General features: G+C 37.6%; 1 non-coding gene across 1 annotated transcript; it reads left to right on the top strand.

Moving 5' to 3' along the window:
• Positions 1 to 1,742: 1,742 nt before the first annotated feature.
• Positions 1,743 to 1,849, top strand: LOC119626366 (U6 spliceosomal RNA). Its single transcript, XR_005242535.2, has one exon. It is a non-coding gene; the product is annotated as a U6 spliceosomal RNA (small nuclear RNA).
• The last annotated feature ends 13,031 nt before the right edge of the window (positions 1,850 to 14,880 follow it).

The raw sequence follows: 14,880 nt of genomic DNA, 5'->3' as shown, positions 1-14,880 counted from the left end.
GAGGAGAAAGATAGATGCATGGATATATAGATTGATAGATGATTAGCTAGCTACCTAGAAGATTAGATAGATAGATAGATAGATAGATAGATAGATAGATAGATGATAGGAGAGAAAGAGATAGATAGATATGAATATGCATAGAAAATATCTGGAAAAATTTGGTGGTCTACTGTGACATTTCACTTATCATTATGTAATATTATATTTTTCACTGTAAATTCATTTGCACTCATCCCATGTTTCCTGTGCTCAGGCCGATAGTCCCCAGAACACCAGGCCTCTTTAGGAACTCTGACACTTGCTATCTTTTTCTCCCTTCCTTTCCCTCCTTCATCTCACAAACTCCTTTTTTTCTAGTAAGGTTTCCAACTCAGGGATACTTCCTCAGTGATGTTGTCCTCAGGGCTCATGTTCTGTTTTCATTATCTGTTGGCACTTTCCACGTGTTATTGTCAGATCTATTGATAGGTAGGTAGATTTTTTTTTAACATGCATACCTTCCTCACTAAAAGGTAAGCTTCTCCAAACAGGAAAACCATAACTTGAAGTCTTTGTATCTCAGAATCTAAAGCCATGCCAGGTACCTAATGAATACCTGCTAAATGTTTGCTATTGAAAAAATAAATGACCTTTATAATTATGAAAGTGTACCTCCTAGAATAAAGGAATTAGCATAACATCCTAATCTATTTATAAATCTGGAGTTTCTTTTTAAATAAATGCCCATTGAAAACAAAAACCTGCGGGGCAGGAAGATATTGAGACCCCATATTATTAAAATAAGGTTGCAAGCTAAATGGATGCTTTGAAATGTGAATATCTTGAGTAGATGATCAGTCTTAGTCATGACTTTAAAGAATTATTCTGCATTAAACCTTAAAAATCATTTACCATTTCAACTAATTTTCCAACTTTTCTTTATACGAGGAAAAGATACAAATGACTGGATTTTATTCGCATTTTTTAGTCCTAATTATATATCTTATTTTAAAAAGAAGCAAATGATCACGGCATTGGTTAAAGGTCATATATTCTGCGATCTTTTTTTTTTAATATTAGGACTTCTATTCTTGTCTTGTTCTTTTACTGTAGTTCAGATATGAAAAAAGGGTAATAAGGAAAGAAGCGCAATTTGACTGACAGCAAATGCTAATGGTAACCAACTCTCCCCAAAGAGACTACAGTGGAGTGTGAATAATGATATAAATCATAATAGAAAGCAAAAATCAGTTCATTTCCACATATAGCATGTGTTATATGATTTTATGAATGCAGGAGGCATATGGATGATTGATGGATATCGTGTTGTATGGATAAAAGTGGTGTGTCTCAGAGTCACCTCTGCCTTTAGCGAATGAAAACGGAGCTTTTGTAATACTAATAATGTTGAAACCTGGTGAATGCAATGATACAGATAAATGACAATATAACCTAAAATTTCCATGGACAGTTGTGAGTTCAAATATTTTATTCTATTGTCCCATGAATCTACTTTTTATGCCATATGCCCCAGCATTTATTTCTATAAACATTGACTACTGGAATTGCAGTCTAACTGTTAGGAAGAATATTGTTTCGTTTGGGAAGATAAGATTAGATCTGTCTATTAAGTCTTCAAAATAAACTGTAAATGAATTTTTCTGTAGTAAAGACTGACTTCTATCAAAAAAAAATGGGCCATCTACAAATGATTGTTGCTCCTCATCAAGATGTATAGATAAAAAGATATAGATAGATATGTGCTAGCTTCGGCAGCACATATACTAAAATTGGAACAATACGGAGAAGATTAGCATAGCCCCTGCACAAGGATGACACGCGAATTCGTGAAGCATTCCATAGTTTTCAAAACAACACGGTACAGGTACCAAAACAGACATATAGACCAATGGAACAGAACAGAGCCCTCAGAAATAATACCACACATCTACAACCATCTGATCTTTGAAAAACCTGACAAAAACAAGAAATGGGGAAAGGATTCCCTATTTAATAAATAGTGCTGGGAAAACTGGCTAGCCATATGTAGAAAACTGAAACTGGATCCCTTCCTTACACCTTATACAAAAATTAATTCAAGATGGATTAAAGACTTAAATGTTAGACCTAAAACCACAAAAACCCTAGAAGAAAACCTAGGCAATACCATTCAGGACATAGGCATGGGCAAGGACTTCATGACTAAAACACCAAAAGCAATGGCAACAAAAGCCAAAATAGACAAATGAGATCTAATTAAACTAAAGAGCTTCTGCACAGCAAAAGAAACTACTGTCAGAGTGAACAGGCAACCTACAGAATGGGAGAAAACTTTTACGATCTACTCATCTGACAAAGAGCTAATTTCCAGAATCTACCAAGAACTTAAATTTACGAGAAAAAATCAAACAACCTCATCAAAAAGTGGGCAAAGGATATGAACAGACCCTTCTCAAAAGAAGACATTTATGCAGCCAGCAGATACATGAAAAAATGCTCATCATCACTGGCCATCAGAGAAATGCAAATCAAAACCACAATGAGATACCATCTCACACCAGTTAGAATGGCGATCATTAAAAAGTCAGGAAACAACAGGTGCTAGAGAGGATGTGGAGAAATAGGAACACTTCTACACTGTTGGTGGGAGTGTAAACTAGTTCAACCATTGTGGAAAACGGTGTGGCGATTCCTCAAGGATCTAGTACTAGAAATACCATTTGACCCAGCCATCCCATTACTGGGTAGATATCCAAAGGATTATAAATCATGCTGCTATAAAGACACATGTACACGTATGTTTATTGTGGCACTGTTCACAATAGCAAAGACTTGGAACCAACCGAAATGCCCATCAATGATAGACTGGATTAAGAAAATGTGGCACATATAAACCATGGAATACTATGCAGCCATAAAAAAGGATGAGTTCATGTCCTTTGTAGAGACATGGATGAAGCTGGAAACCATCATTCTGAGCAAACTATCGCAAAGACAGAAAACCAAACACCACATGTTCTCAGTCACAGGTGGGAACCGAACAATTAGAAAACTAGGACACAGGGTGGGGAACATCACACACTGGGGCCTGTCGTGGAGTGGGGTGAGCAGGGAGGGATAGCATTAGGAGATATACCTAATGTAAATAACGAGTTAATGGGTGCAGCAAACCAACATAGCACATGTATACATATGTAACACACCTGCACGTTGTGCACATGTATCCTAGAACTTAAAGTATAATTTAAAAAACTTTAAAAAATGATATAGATAGATAGATAGATAGATAGATAGATAGATAGATAGAAACATATAAAGATCTCAGTACTTAGTGCCAGTCCTTACACAAAATAGAATGCCAATAAACTCTTGTTGAGTTAAAGACTGGAATTAAGAAAAAATGTCTTTAGGCCACTCAGAGAAATCAATCATCTCTTTTTCTAATACTAACCTAATTTTACATTTGCCTAGTGTTGGTAATTCTTGGGAATGTTGTCACACATTCTCTAGGACTTAGGATTGGGGTCCTGCTCTTTAGAAGTCAACAGAGAAGCGCCTGAATTTTCAGCATACCAACACCCACAAACTCTGCCATCCACTGCCCACCCTACTCACTCAGCCTCAAAAAATTTCTTTGGTACTCCATTTGTTTGCTTTTGTGACATTTGTCCTAGAAATTTAAAAAGTATCTTTGTTCGTGTTTTTATTGAATTTCAAATTTCAAATGTTTGGAATGAGGAAAAATATCACTGAAAAACAAACTTTCTATGCTTTGTCCCTGAATGATCCAGTGATTAAATAGGATCAGTTGAATATGGCATTTTACTTGTCATTTCTAATAAAGAAGTTGTAAGCTTCATCTGAGTTTTCAAAATTAAGAAAATTTTGAAGTGAAAACATATAATTTAATTTCTTTTTAAAAAATATTTCTGTTATGACATGCATATTTGAAAAGTTTTTCAAAACAGTCACAGAGATCTCTTTAAATATCTGATTACTATGCTCCACGCTTAAAACTTTCAATGGCTTCGCACTGACCCTACAACAAGGTCTGAACTTCTCACCCCAGGCTAAAGGCCTTGCCTGTCCCATCCACATCTAATTCACCAGTCTTATCTCACACCCTTTCTCCTCAGTCCTCACACTCAGCTGCATGAGCTTCTTTCTGCTAGATTTCCCTCTGCTGGGACCTTCTCCCGTGCTCTTCTCCAGCCTGCCATACTCTTCTCTATAGGCACTGCCATCTTGACCACACCTGTAACCACCTTCACATCTTCACCTGGGTTTCAGCATAAAATTTACCTCCTCACATTCATGCTTTGGTTTCCACAGGTTAGCAGTTCCATAGCATCTAACATTTTTCCTTCACAATTATTTCCATAATGTCTGTCATCCACGCTGAGTTGGACATTCTCTGAGAATGGGGATTGTGGCTAACCTTGGCACTAGTGTATCTTTAGCTCAAGCACCGTATGGTACCTAACAATGAGCGACATGATATTGTTGAATATGAAATATTAGAAATTATCAGGGTTCAAATGTAATACATTCATTTTTAATCTAGATCTAAATGGTGGACAAACACTACATAATGTTTTCTACTGCCCAAAATTCCATGCCTAGAGTGATACTGGACTGGAAACGGCTGAAGGCCTTCAGCTGTGAAGAAAACAAGCCAGAATAAAATTCGTCTTTTTCAAATATTTTATCCATTGTCCTCCTGCTGAGAACCCATAGAGTTCACCATGGCTTTTTAGGTTTTTTGTTTTTTTTTTTTTTTTTTTTTTTAAGGCTTATTATGAGTTTAGGCACCTTAAATATTTCAACATTTTAGGGATGAAAGAGAGAAGCAGGGAAGTAAGACACCTCAAAGAGAATGTTGAATCTGACTCACTTTTAACTGGAGACCTTTAGCTGAGGTCTGTTGGGGAACACTAGCCACTGGTCTCTCTGTTGGAGACAGCTTGACTCATAGCTCCTACAGAGAGGCAAGAAGCTACCCACCAACATGCGAACTCCTAGGGGTAGGAAGAGTCAGGGACTTTGGTCTTTGTATCCAAGTGCCTGCACAGCAAGCACGCTGGAAATGTTTGGGGAACACTTTTACTATATTTCCTGTATATCAGTTTTTTCAATATAAAAGTATATATATACATACGTATATACTTTATGTAAGTAGTAAAGTATATATAGCATACATATATATTTATGTAAGTGTGCATACCTTATATAACTAGTAGCTTTGAAATATAATTCACATACTATACAATTCATTCATTTAATGTATTCAATTCAAAGATTCTTAGTATATTAACAGAGTTGTGCAACCTTCACCGCAATCAATTTTTTTTTTTTTTTTTTTTGAGACAGAGTCTCACTCTTGCCCAGGCTGGAGTGCAGTGGCACGATCTCGGCTCACTGCAGCCTCAACCTCCTGGGCTCAAGTGATCCTCATAACTCAGCCCCCTAAGTGGCTGGGGCTACAGGGGCGCACCACCATACCTGGCTAATTTTTGTATTTTTTTGTAGAGACGGGGTTTTGCCATGTTGCCCAGGCTGGTCTCAAACTTCTGGGCTGAAGCCATCCACCTGTCTCAGCCTCCCGAAGTGCTGGGATTACAAACATGAGCCTTTGCGCCCAGCCACAATCAATTTAATAACATTTTCATCACCCTATAAAGAAATTCTGTACAGATTACTGGTCACTTCCCGTTAACCTCCAATCCCCCAGCACTAGCCAATTATTAATTGACTTTCTGTCTCTCTAGATTTGTCTATTCTGGACATTTTGTATCAATGGAATAATATAATATGTGGGCTGGGGTTTTTTTGGTGACTGGCTTCTTTTTTTATCTAATATTTCAAGATTTATCCATGTGGTAGCATCTCTCAGTACTTTATTTTTTGTAGCAAAATAATGCTACATTATGTTTATCTATTCATCAGTTTACAGATGTTTGATTGTCCCACTCCTTAACTATTATGAATAATGTTGCTGTGAACATTCATGTGCAACTTCTTGTGTGGATATATTCTTTAATGTCTTGGATATACACCTAGGAGTGGAATTGCTGAGTGGTACAGTGATTCAATGCTTAATCATTCCCTCCAGCAGTGAATCAGGGTTCAAATTTTCTGGATCCTCACCACCACTGGTTATTTCCTATGTAACCATCCTAGACAATGTGAAGTGGTATATCATTGTGATTTTGGTTACTTTTTTTCCTGATGGCTAATGATATTGAGCATCCTTTGATGTGCCTACTGAACATTTGTATATCTTCTTTGGAGAAATGTCTATTAAGATTCACTGCTTTTTTTTTAAATAGGGTAATCTTTCTACTACTGACATGTATATATTCTGGATACAAGTTCCTTGTCAGCTTTATCATTTGCAAGTATTTTCACCAATTCTTTTCCCTTTCTTGATGGTCTTTTTCGAAATGCAAACGTTTTTGGTTTTGGTTTTTGTTGAGACAGGGTCTCACTCTGTCATCCAGGCTGTAGTACAGTGGTGCAAGCATGGCTCACTACAGCCCCAACCTCCCAGGCTTAAGTGATCCTCCCACCACAGCCTCCCAGGTAGTTGGAACTATGGACACACATCACCATGCCTGGCTAATTTTTTATTTTTATTTTTGTAGAGATGAATTTTTTCTTCTCACTATTTGTCCAAGTTGGTCTCGAACTCCTGGGGTCAAGTGATCCTCACACTGGGATTACAGGTGTGAGCCACCATGCCTGACCAAGTTTTTAAATTTGATGAAGTCCAGTTTATCTACTTTTTCTTTTGTCACTTGTGCTTTTAGTAATATCATATCTAAGACTACTTTGCCTGACCCAAGGTCGCAAAGTTTTACCCCTAGATTTTATTCTAAGAGTTTTATAGTTCTACCCTTACATTTACTTATTTGACCCATTTGAGTTAATTTTTGTGTATGGTGTAAGGAAGGGGTACAATTTTATCATTTTATATGTGGATATTCAGTTTTTTCAGTGTCATTTCTTGAAAAGTTTGTTTTTATCATTGAGTTGTCTTGGCATTTTGTTGAAAATGAACTGTCCATAAATGTGAGATTTATTTTTGGTCTCTCAGTTCTCATCTGTTGGTCTGTCTTTCCTTATGCCAGTACCAAAGTGTCTTGATTACTGTAGCTTTATAGCATGTTTTGAAATCAGGAATTATGAGTCCTATTTTGTTCTCCTCTTTCAAGATTGTTTTGGTTATTTTGAGTCCCTTGCATTTGCGTGTGAATTTTAGGATCAGCTTGTCAATTGCTGCAAGAAGTTTCTCCAGGATTTTAAGAGGAGTTATATTTAATCTGTGGATCAGTTAGGGAATATTTCTATCTTAACAACATTAAGTCTTCTGGTCTATGAACATGAAATGCCTTTCTATTTATTTAGACCTTCTTTAATTGCTTTCTACAATGTTTTGTAGTTTTCAGGATGTAAGTTGTATACTTCTTTTATTAAGTTTATTTCTAAGTATTTTATTATTTTTGATGCTATTGTAAAGGGGATAAATGAATCTCCTAAGCAAATTAGCAAATATTTATATTATATAATATAATTTAGATGACTGTAGGAATATGGAGCTGTTTCCTTGGGTATTAGAAATTATATTGTATGATTTAGGCAGTAGTCTACCTTGCCTTCTCCAAAGCATGTTCTTTGCTTTTTTGTAAGCATGTTTCTATTATTATTGTTATACACATAAAATGTCTAACTCAGTGCTTGAATGATTATTGCTTTCCAATAAGTAATTGCTATTTTAATATTATTATCATCATTAATATTAATTCAAAATCCTCAGATCCAAACAGCTTCAAAATCTTTTTTTTTTTTTTTTTTTTTTTTTTGATAACACACATGCAGTGATCTGACCTGAAGTCTTTTAACTTTTATTTTAAGTTCAAGGACACATGTGCAGGTTTGTTACATAGTTAACATCTGTCATGGGGGTTTGTTGTACGGATTGTTTCATCACCCAGGTATTAAACATAGTACACATTAGTTATTTTTCCTGATCTTTTCCTTCCTCCTACCCTCCACCCTCCCCTAGACCCCAGTGTGTGATGTTCCCCTCTATGTGTCCGTGTGTTCTCATCATTTAGCTCCCACTTATAAGTGAGAACATGTGGTATTTGGTTTTCTGCTCCTGTGTTAGTTTGCTAAAAATGATGACCTCCAGTTCCATCCATGTCCGTGCAAAGGACATGAACTCATTCTTTTAATGGCTTTATGGTATTCCATTGTGTATATGTACCATGTTTTGTTTGTCCTTTCCATCATCGATGGGCATTTATGTTGATTCCATGTCTTTGCTATTGTGAACAGTGCTGCGATGAATATATGCGTGCATGTGACTTTACAACGGAACGATTTATATTCCTTTGGGTACATACCCTGTAATGAGATTGCTGCATTGAATGGTATTTGTGTACTTAGGTCTTTTGGTAGCAAAATCTTATCTGAACTGACTGAGAAGTTGTTCATGTCTTTATTTACTCTGTAAATAACCATATGTTTTGCTCTCTAAATATTAATGTATTTATAGTGAGAAAAGATACTTGGTTCAACTTCCTGAACTAGGTTTGCCTATTTCTTGGTCTGAACTCCAAAGGATATTCTGAATAGAAATACAGTCAGGTGTCAAGTTAGACACCACAGATATTTAAATGCTAAAATAGGCAATAAGGGAAGGAGATTATACATACAGACACACACAATTGTATATAAGGAATATATTACACACACATATACATATGTATATCACACAAAACACATAAGTATCTTCCATTATTCATGAAAATAATATTTATAGAGTGTCTACTATATGCCAGGCACTATTGCCAACCCCGAGGGTATAGCAGTAAGCAAAACAGAGATGTCTGGCCAAGCAAGATGGCTCATGCCTATAATCCCAAAACTTTGGGAGGCCAAGATAGCAGGATCTCTTGAAGCCAGGAGTTCAAGACAAAACAGAGATGTTCCATTTTCATGGGACTACTATGTTAGATTACTTTGTATTGGCCACAGCAACTGACACAATGAGAAGCACACAGGATATGCTTAAACCTGATTATCATGGGAACAATATCTGCATCAGTCAGGGCTTGGTCAGAGGGGCACAGTTCCCTGAGAGTTATGGAAGAAGGGGCTTCTGTGTGAAATTGACCTGTGAGAGTTGCAGGAGAACCTGGGGAAAGATCTAGGGAAGGAGTCGCTAACCTATCCATCTGAAAAACCAAGATATCCAGCCACAGCAGAGGGGCTTAGGGGAGGGTGATAGGAGCCACAGCTTTCATGTTGCTGTTGCTTCTGAAGGTCTTCAGTCAGTCTCTAGGGTAGGCTGGGGCAGCTGTTGACCAACAGTTGAGAAGAGAAGCTGGATAGGAAACAGAGGAGAGCAGGACCCACTGACACCGGCTGGGCATTTCTGCGTCTGTCCATCACTGCTCTGACTGTGCCAACCATCAGAGATTAATGGTCACTCCACCTGCCATCCAATCTCGTGCATGTTCTTCAGTGACAAGATTTTCCCAGCATAACTGGGTCGACACAGTACAAAACACCACACCTGCCATCAAGACAACAATATGTTGTGTGGACAGACCCTAGGGTGGTCCTCGTAATTCCTGTCTCCTGATGTCAGCATCTTTGATTAATTCCTTCCTCTTGAGAGCAGGTGGAACCTGTGGCTTTCTTCTAATCAATAGAATGCAGCAAAGGTAATGGAAGTCATTCCTGTGATTATGTTGCATTATATAAGACATTCTTAGCAGATTGGGCAAGCAAGACTCTCCTGGCTTAAAGAAGCAAACAACCATGTTGTGAACTGCTAGAAAGAAGGTCATAGACAGCTCTGTGATCTGTGAAGGAGCAGCATACTGAGAAACACAAATCAATCACAGAAATCACACATTCTCACTTCCAGCTTCTAAATATACTATTTCTTTTTCCATCCTAGTACAGAGTTTCATTAACATTTTGGGCCAGATAATTTTTTGAAGGGGACTTTCTTGTGCATTGTAGGAGATGTAGCATCATCCCTGGTGTCTTCCCTCTAAATGCTCACCACTCTCCCTCCATTGTGACAACCAAAGATGTCTCCAGACATTGCCAAATGTACACTAAGAGGTAAAAATGCTCTGGTTGAAAACCACTGTTCTCATATATAAGAGCTACTGCAGCACTATGTTCTTTGCAGCCAAAGGGAAATCTTAAAAAAGAGAAAGATAAGCCTTGGGCACAGTTAATTTGCACACTAGAAAATCTATTTTCTGGCCAGGCACGGTGGCTCACACCTGTAATTCCAGCACTTTGGGAGGCCAACGCGGGTTGATTACGAGGTCAGGAGTTCAAGACCAGCCTGGCCACGTTGGTGAAACCCTGTCTCTACTAAAAATACAAAAAAAAAAAAAAAAAAAAATTAGCCGGGCACGGTGGTGGGCGCCTGTAGTCCCCACTACTCGGGAGGCTGAGGCAGGAGAATTGCTCGAACCCAGGAGGCGGAGGTTGCAGTGAGCCGAGACCGCGCCACTGTACTCCAGCCTGGCAACAGAGCTAGACTCTGTCTCAAAAAAGAAAAAAAAAAAAAAAAGAAAATATATTTTCTAACTCTACATCCCCATTTCAAAGCTGGTGTTTGCAGCCCTAGGTCCAGTGGTTTTTTTCACTTTGCTCACTAGTTGATAATGAACAAAGTGCTCAGGTGAACACAGTATAGGTGGTACAAATTGTATGAAAAAAAAACTATATTTTTAACAATACATGTGGAAGAATTTGCCTTAACCATTGAATAACACTGTGTAGATGTGAGCCCTGTTCAAACAGCTCCCGTTCTGTAGGAGAATGCATGAAAAGACAGACCTTGGGAGCTTCTGTACAAACAACTAAGTATACAGAGGGTCTTTCTGAAATATTTGCCTGGGATTTCAGAATATTTTCTCATCATATTTCAGCATACGCTGCTGTGTTGTATAAAGTGTTGTGACCCAGGTGATATTTTGGGATACTAATGCTGATACGAAATCCTATAAGTAGCACCAATTAGGCACAGAATTATTTTGAAGCAGATGCCCTACATATAGTTCTGCTAGCAAAACCAGTCCTTTGGTAACAGAGATATTTTAAAATAAAATCTGTCAGGATAAGAATTAATGTGTGGATACATTCATTTTTGCAACCAGTCTTTATTAAGAAATGACTGCACATCAGGCTCTCTTGTTGTTGTCAGAGACACACTAGGTAAAGGCAAAGATTTAATGGCTAGGGCTATGAACATGACAGGCTCCTTGTCTAATGGGAGAGACAAAAGAGTAAATGGATAAATAGGTGAAGTAAGTACTATGATAGGCCACGCACAAGGCACTGTAGGAGCTGATAGAGAAAGCACCTAACTCGGCATGGAGACCAGTGGCGCTTCCCATGAAAAGTGAAGGATTTGTTTGTTATCAGTCAAGTGAAGAAGCTGGAGAAGTTGTGTGCCAAACAGAAAGACTGATAGAAACCTGATTCAGGTAAGACTGAAGAAGAGACCAGGTGTATCCAAGTAGGAAGGAAATGAGGCTGGGTGTGCCGGATGGGCCAAGAGATAATGATGATGCCTTTTATGACATTCTCAAAATGTTTAAGTGCATCCTGAAGGTGACGGGAACCACTCTGGATTTCATGCAGGGCTGTGACATGACTGAATTTGCATTTCTGGAAGAGCTGACCTCTATATGGAGGATGGACTGGGCCCAGGCAAATCCTGAGGCAGGAAGGCTATTAGGAGAGTGAGGCTCAAGTAGCGCAGAAGATATTCATCAAAGCAGGAATGGAGAGGAGAGGACCAAAAGTTTCAGCAAGCTCTCACCTCCTCAGTGCTGGTCTGTAGAAGCAACAGAGAGGAATGAGTTCCTTTTCAGAGACCTTTATTTTTTGGGAAAAGAACGGGGTGGGTAAGTGCTTCACTGGCAGGACTCTGTGCCCCATAAAAAGAACCATTTAGATATGGACAAGCCACTGACACAGACCTTCAGAGCCTTCCTCTCTTGAAAAGAGAAGAAAGGCAGAAAGAATTAACCTACTTGAATTCTGGAGGAAGGAAATACAACTTCCTAAATGTCTTATATAATTACTTTTATTATAGAGAAAAATACATTTACTCCCCCTGTAAGAAAAGATGTTGTTTGGAACACATATTAATTAAAAAGGAATTATCATATTGTACTTCACAAAGTCAATCTGTCTACTATTGTCAAATAATGCCCTTACTATCTCTGAGGAAAATCACCAATATAGCCCTGCATGTAAACCACATGTCTTTTTTCTCCCTTAGGCCTAGTCTGTAGACATCACTCAGTGTAGCAAATAATAAGTAATCTATTTTATACATTTGTGCTGAAGAAAAACTGCTGGATTCAATTATATTTCAAGCGGCAGAGCCATAACCTATAAACATGGAAAGTAGCAAGATGTTCAAACTAGGTACTTAAACAGTTTTGGGGCATGTATTTATTGTGGATGTCAAGGTGTTTTTCTGCTATAATAAGAATTTTTAGGTGTATCATATTGCTGACTTGGCACCTGTTTGTAATTTTAAGCAAAGACTTATTCTTCACCCATTCCAGACCCAACAAATGCGCTAATTTTAAAATGATGGGAAGAACAGATAGAATGTGATAAACTTACTTATATAAATATAGCCCTGAAAGACTCAAGAATTTACGGTTGATTTGTCCAGAAACCACTAGACCTATACTTACCATTGCCTACATCATTTAAAATGGAATGCACTCTAGATCAAACCTGAACTGGCAGAACTGCTCCAATTGTTTCTATTTTCAAGTTATCTAGGCTGATCTAAAGTTTAAATACATTTTGAAGCTTAATTAAATGAAATGCTTAAATTATACAAGCATTTAATACTTAGTTGGAAATTGAAAAACAGATACCATGAAATCCCTAGGTAAAAAGAAAAATCCAGCAACATCTGCTAGTTCCATTTCTCTATCACATGGGATGGATGTGTTTATAAAGACTCAAATCTTTAAATAACCAAATGCCTCTGAAATGATTAAAAAAAAAACAAAAACAAAACCTTTTTGCTCAGTAGTGCTGGTCGAAGGAAAGGCCTGGAGATCCTTACAGAGCTGTTCCCTGGGGATGTTTTAGAAAGCATCAGGATGAGACAGCACCCACCACAGGTGTCTGATCATCACTTGTTGAAACTTAGAAACTCTGGAAAAGGTAGGATAGAACCTAACTCCTGGTCAAGGCTGTGCCAGAAATCAAAGAGTGCTTACAATTTTGGTATGGATTTTACAGTGATCCACTTATGGAGGTTTTTCTACCTGACATTTAGCAGTACTTTTTTATAGTGGTGAAAAGGGAAAGTGATTTAATAAGTTATGGGGCAATTACAGGACAGTGCCATACACATACTCAATAAATATTGCTTTAATGAGTTAATAATCAGCAAGAGCACCACTTCTTACAAAATAAAGCATAAGAAACAATTTGAAAACTGTAAGAAGTTTTGGCATCGATCTTGGCATCTTGTGGCACCACACACATCCAATTTTAGAGATGCATAAACCAAGACCCAGGGAGGTTAAATAATTTGCCCAAGATCCTGCAGTTAGTAGTGAGAACTAGACATGTAACACAAAGGAGAGGAAATTATTCGTTTATTTGCTCACTCCCTAGTGAATCAGCTGACTTCTTTATGTGTAATAGGACCTCCCTTTAAAAGCCTGTAATGTGAGTGAAATTAATTATCTGGCATGTCATTTATTTACTCATTTATTCACTCATTCATTCAGATCATCCGTATCTAAATACCTTGCCTTTGCCAGGTATCAATTATATCATCATTTGGATCTTCTTCTCCTTCCAAATAAAATATACTAAACCAAATACATATGTTCATTTCTTGAGCAAGAATTAAAATTCCTATTTGAAATCATGTCATTAGCCTGTCTAGTACTATACTCTGCCTCCAACACAATTCTCTAGCTGGGATCTTGTGGGAAAGTTGAATCTCCCCATCCCAAAGCCCACGTGGCTTATTATGCAATGCTTTGCATCACCACGGGGTCCTCAACTGAATGACTACCTCAGGTTTCAGTTAATGCTCTGCTTCATGAGATTTGACTACCCTTCTTATGGTAGTTTACATAACGGCAAATGTTCCCTGGTAACTGCAAAAGAATTCAGCTCTTTCAAAATAGCTCTGTCAACCCCATGAACAACTCGCTGAATTCCATGGTAAGCATAATATAGAATGCTTCTGTTTACCTTTATGTTATTTATGGCATATGTCCTTTAATTTTATTAATTTTTAAAAGTAATGATCTACCTTAACTTTTTAACCTGTAAGTTTTCAGCCCAGTCTAGTTTTAACCTTTCAAAAATCAGATGAGCCGAGCTTAGCACATTATCATACATATTCTTGCTTAATTGAACAGTTTTTATTTCAAACATTACTAAATATTTTTTGTAATTGTAGCATTCCATACTACATCCTTGTGTGCTTACTATAAGCAAAAAGGTATTCTATTTCATCCTGGGTCATATGCATTATACAGATTAGCTTGCTGTGTCAAACATAATTTAACACATTCTGAAAAGAAATCTAGATCGGTCAAAATTACAATCACTACACTTTCATCTTCTATTAACCAGGAGTTCTCAAACTTAAATGTATATGAGGATCACCTGAAGGATTTGTTAAACCACAGATTGGCAGGTGGAAGCAATCCAGTATCCACTGATGGGTGAATGGATAAACAAAATGTGGTGAATATAGACAACAGAACATTCATCAACCTTAAAAATGAAGGAAATTTGGCTGGGTGTGGTGGCTCATGCCTGTAATCCCAGCACTTTGGGAGGCCAAGACGGGTG

The sequence above is a fragment of the Chlorocebus sabaeus genome, chromosome 21 (assembly GCF_047675955.1).
Source record: "Chlorocebus sabaeus isolate Y175 chromosome 21, mChlSab1.0.hap1, whole genome shotgun sequence".
Taxonomy (NCBI): Eukaryota; Metazoa; Chordata; class Mammalia; order Primates; family Cercopithecidae; genus Chlorocebus; species Chlorocebus sabaeus.
This window is presented reverse-complemented; position numbering and strand designations above follow the sequence as displayed.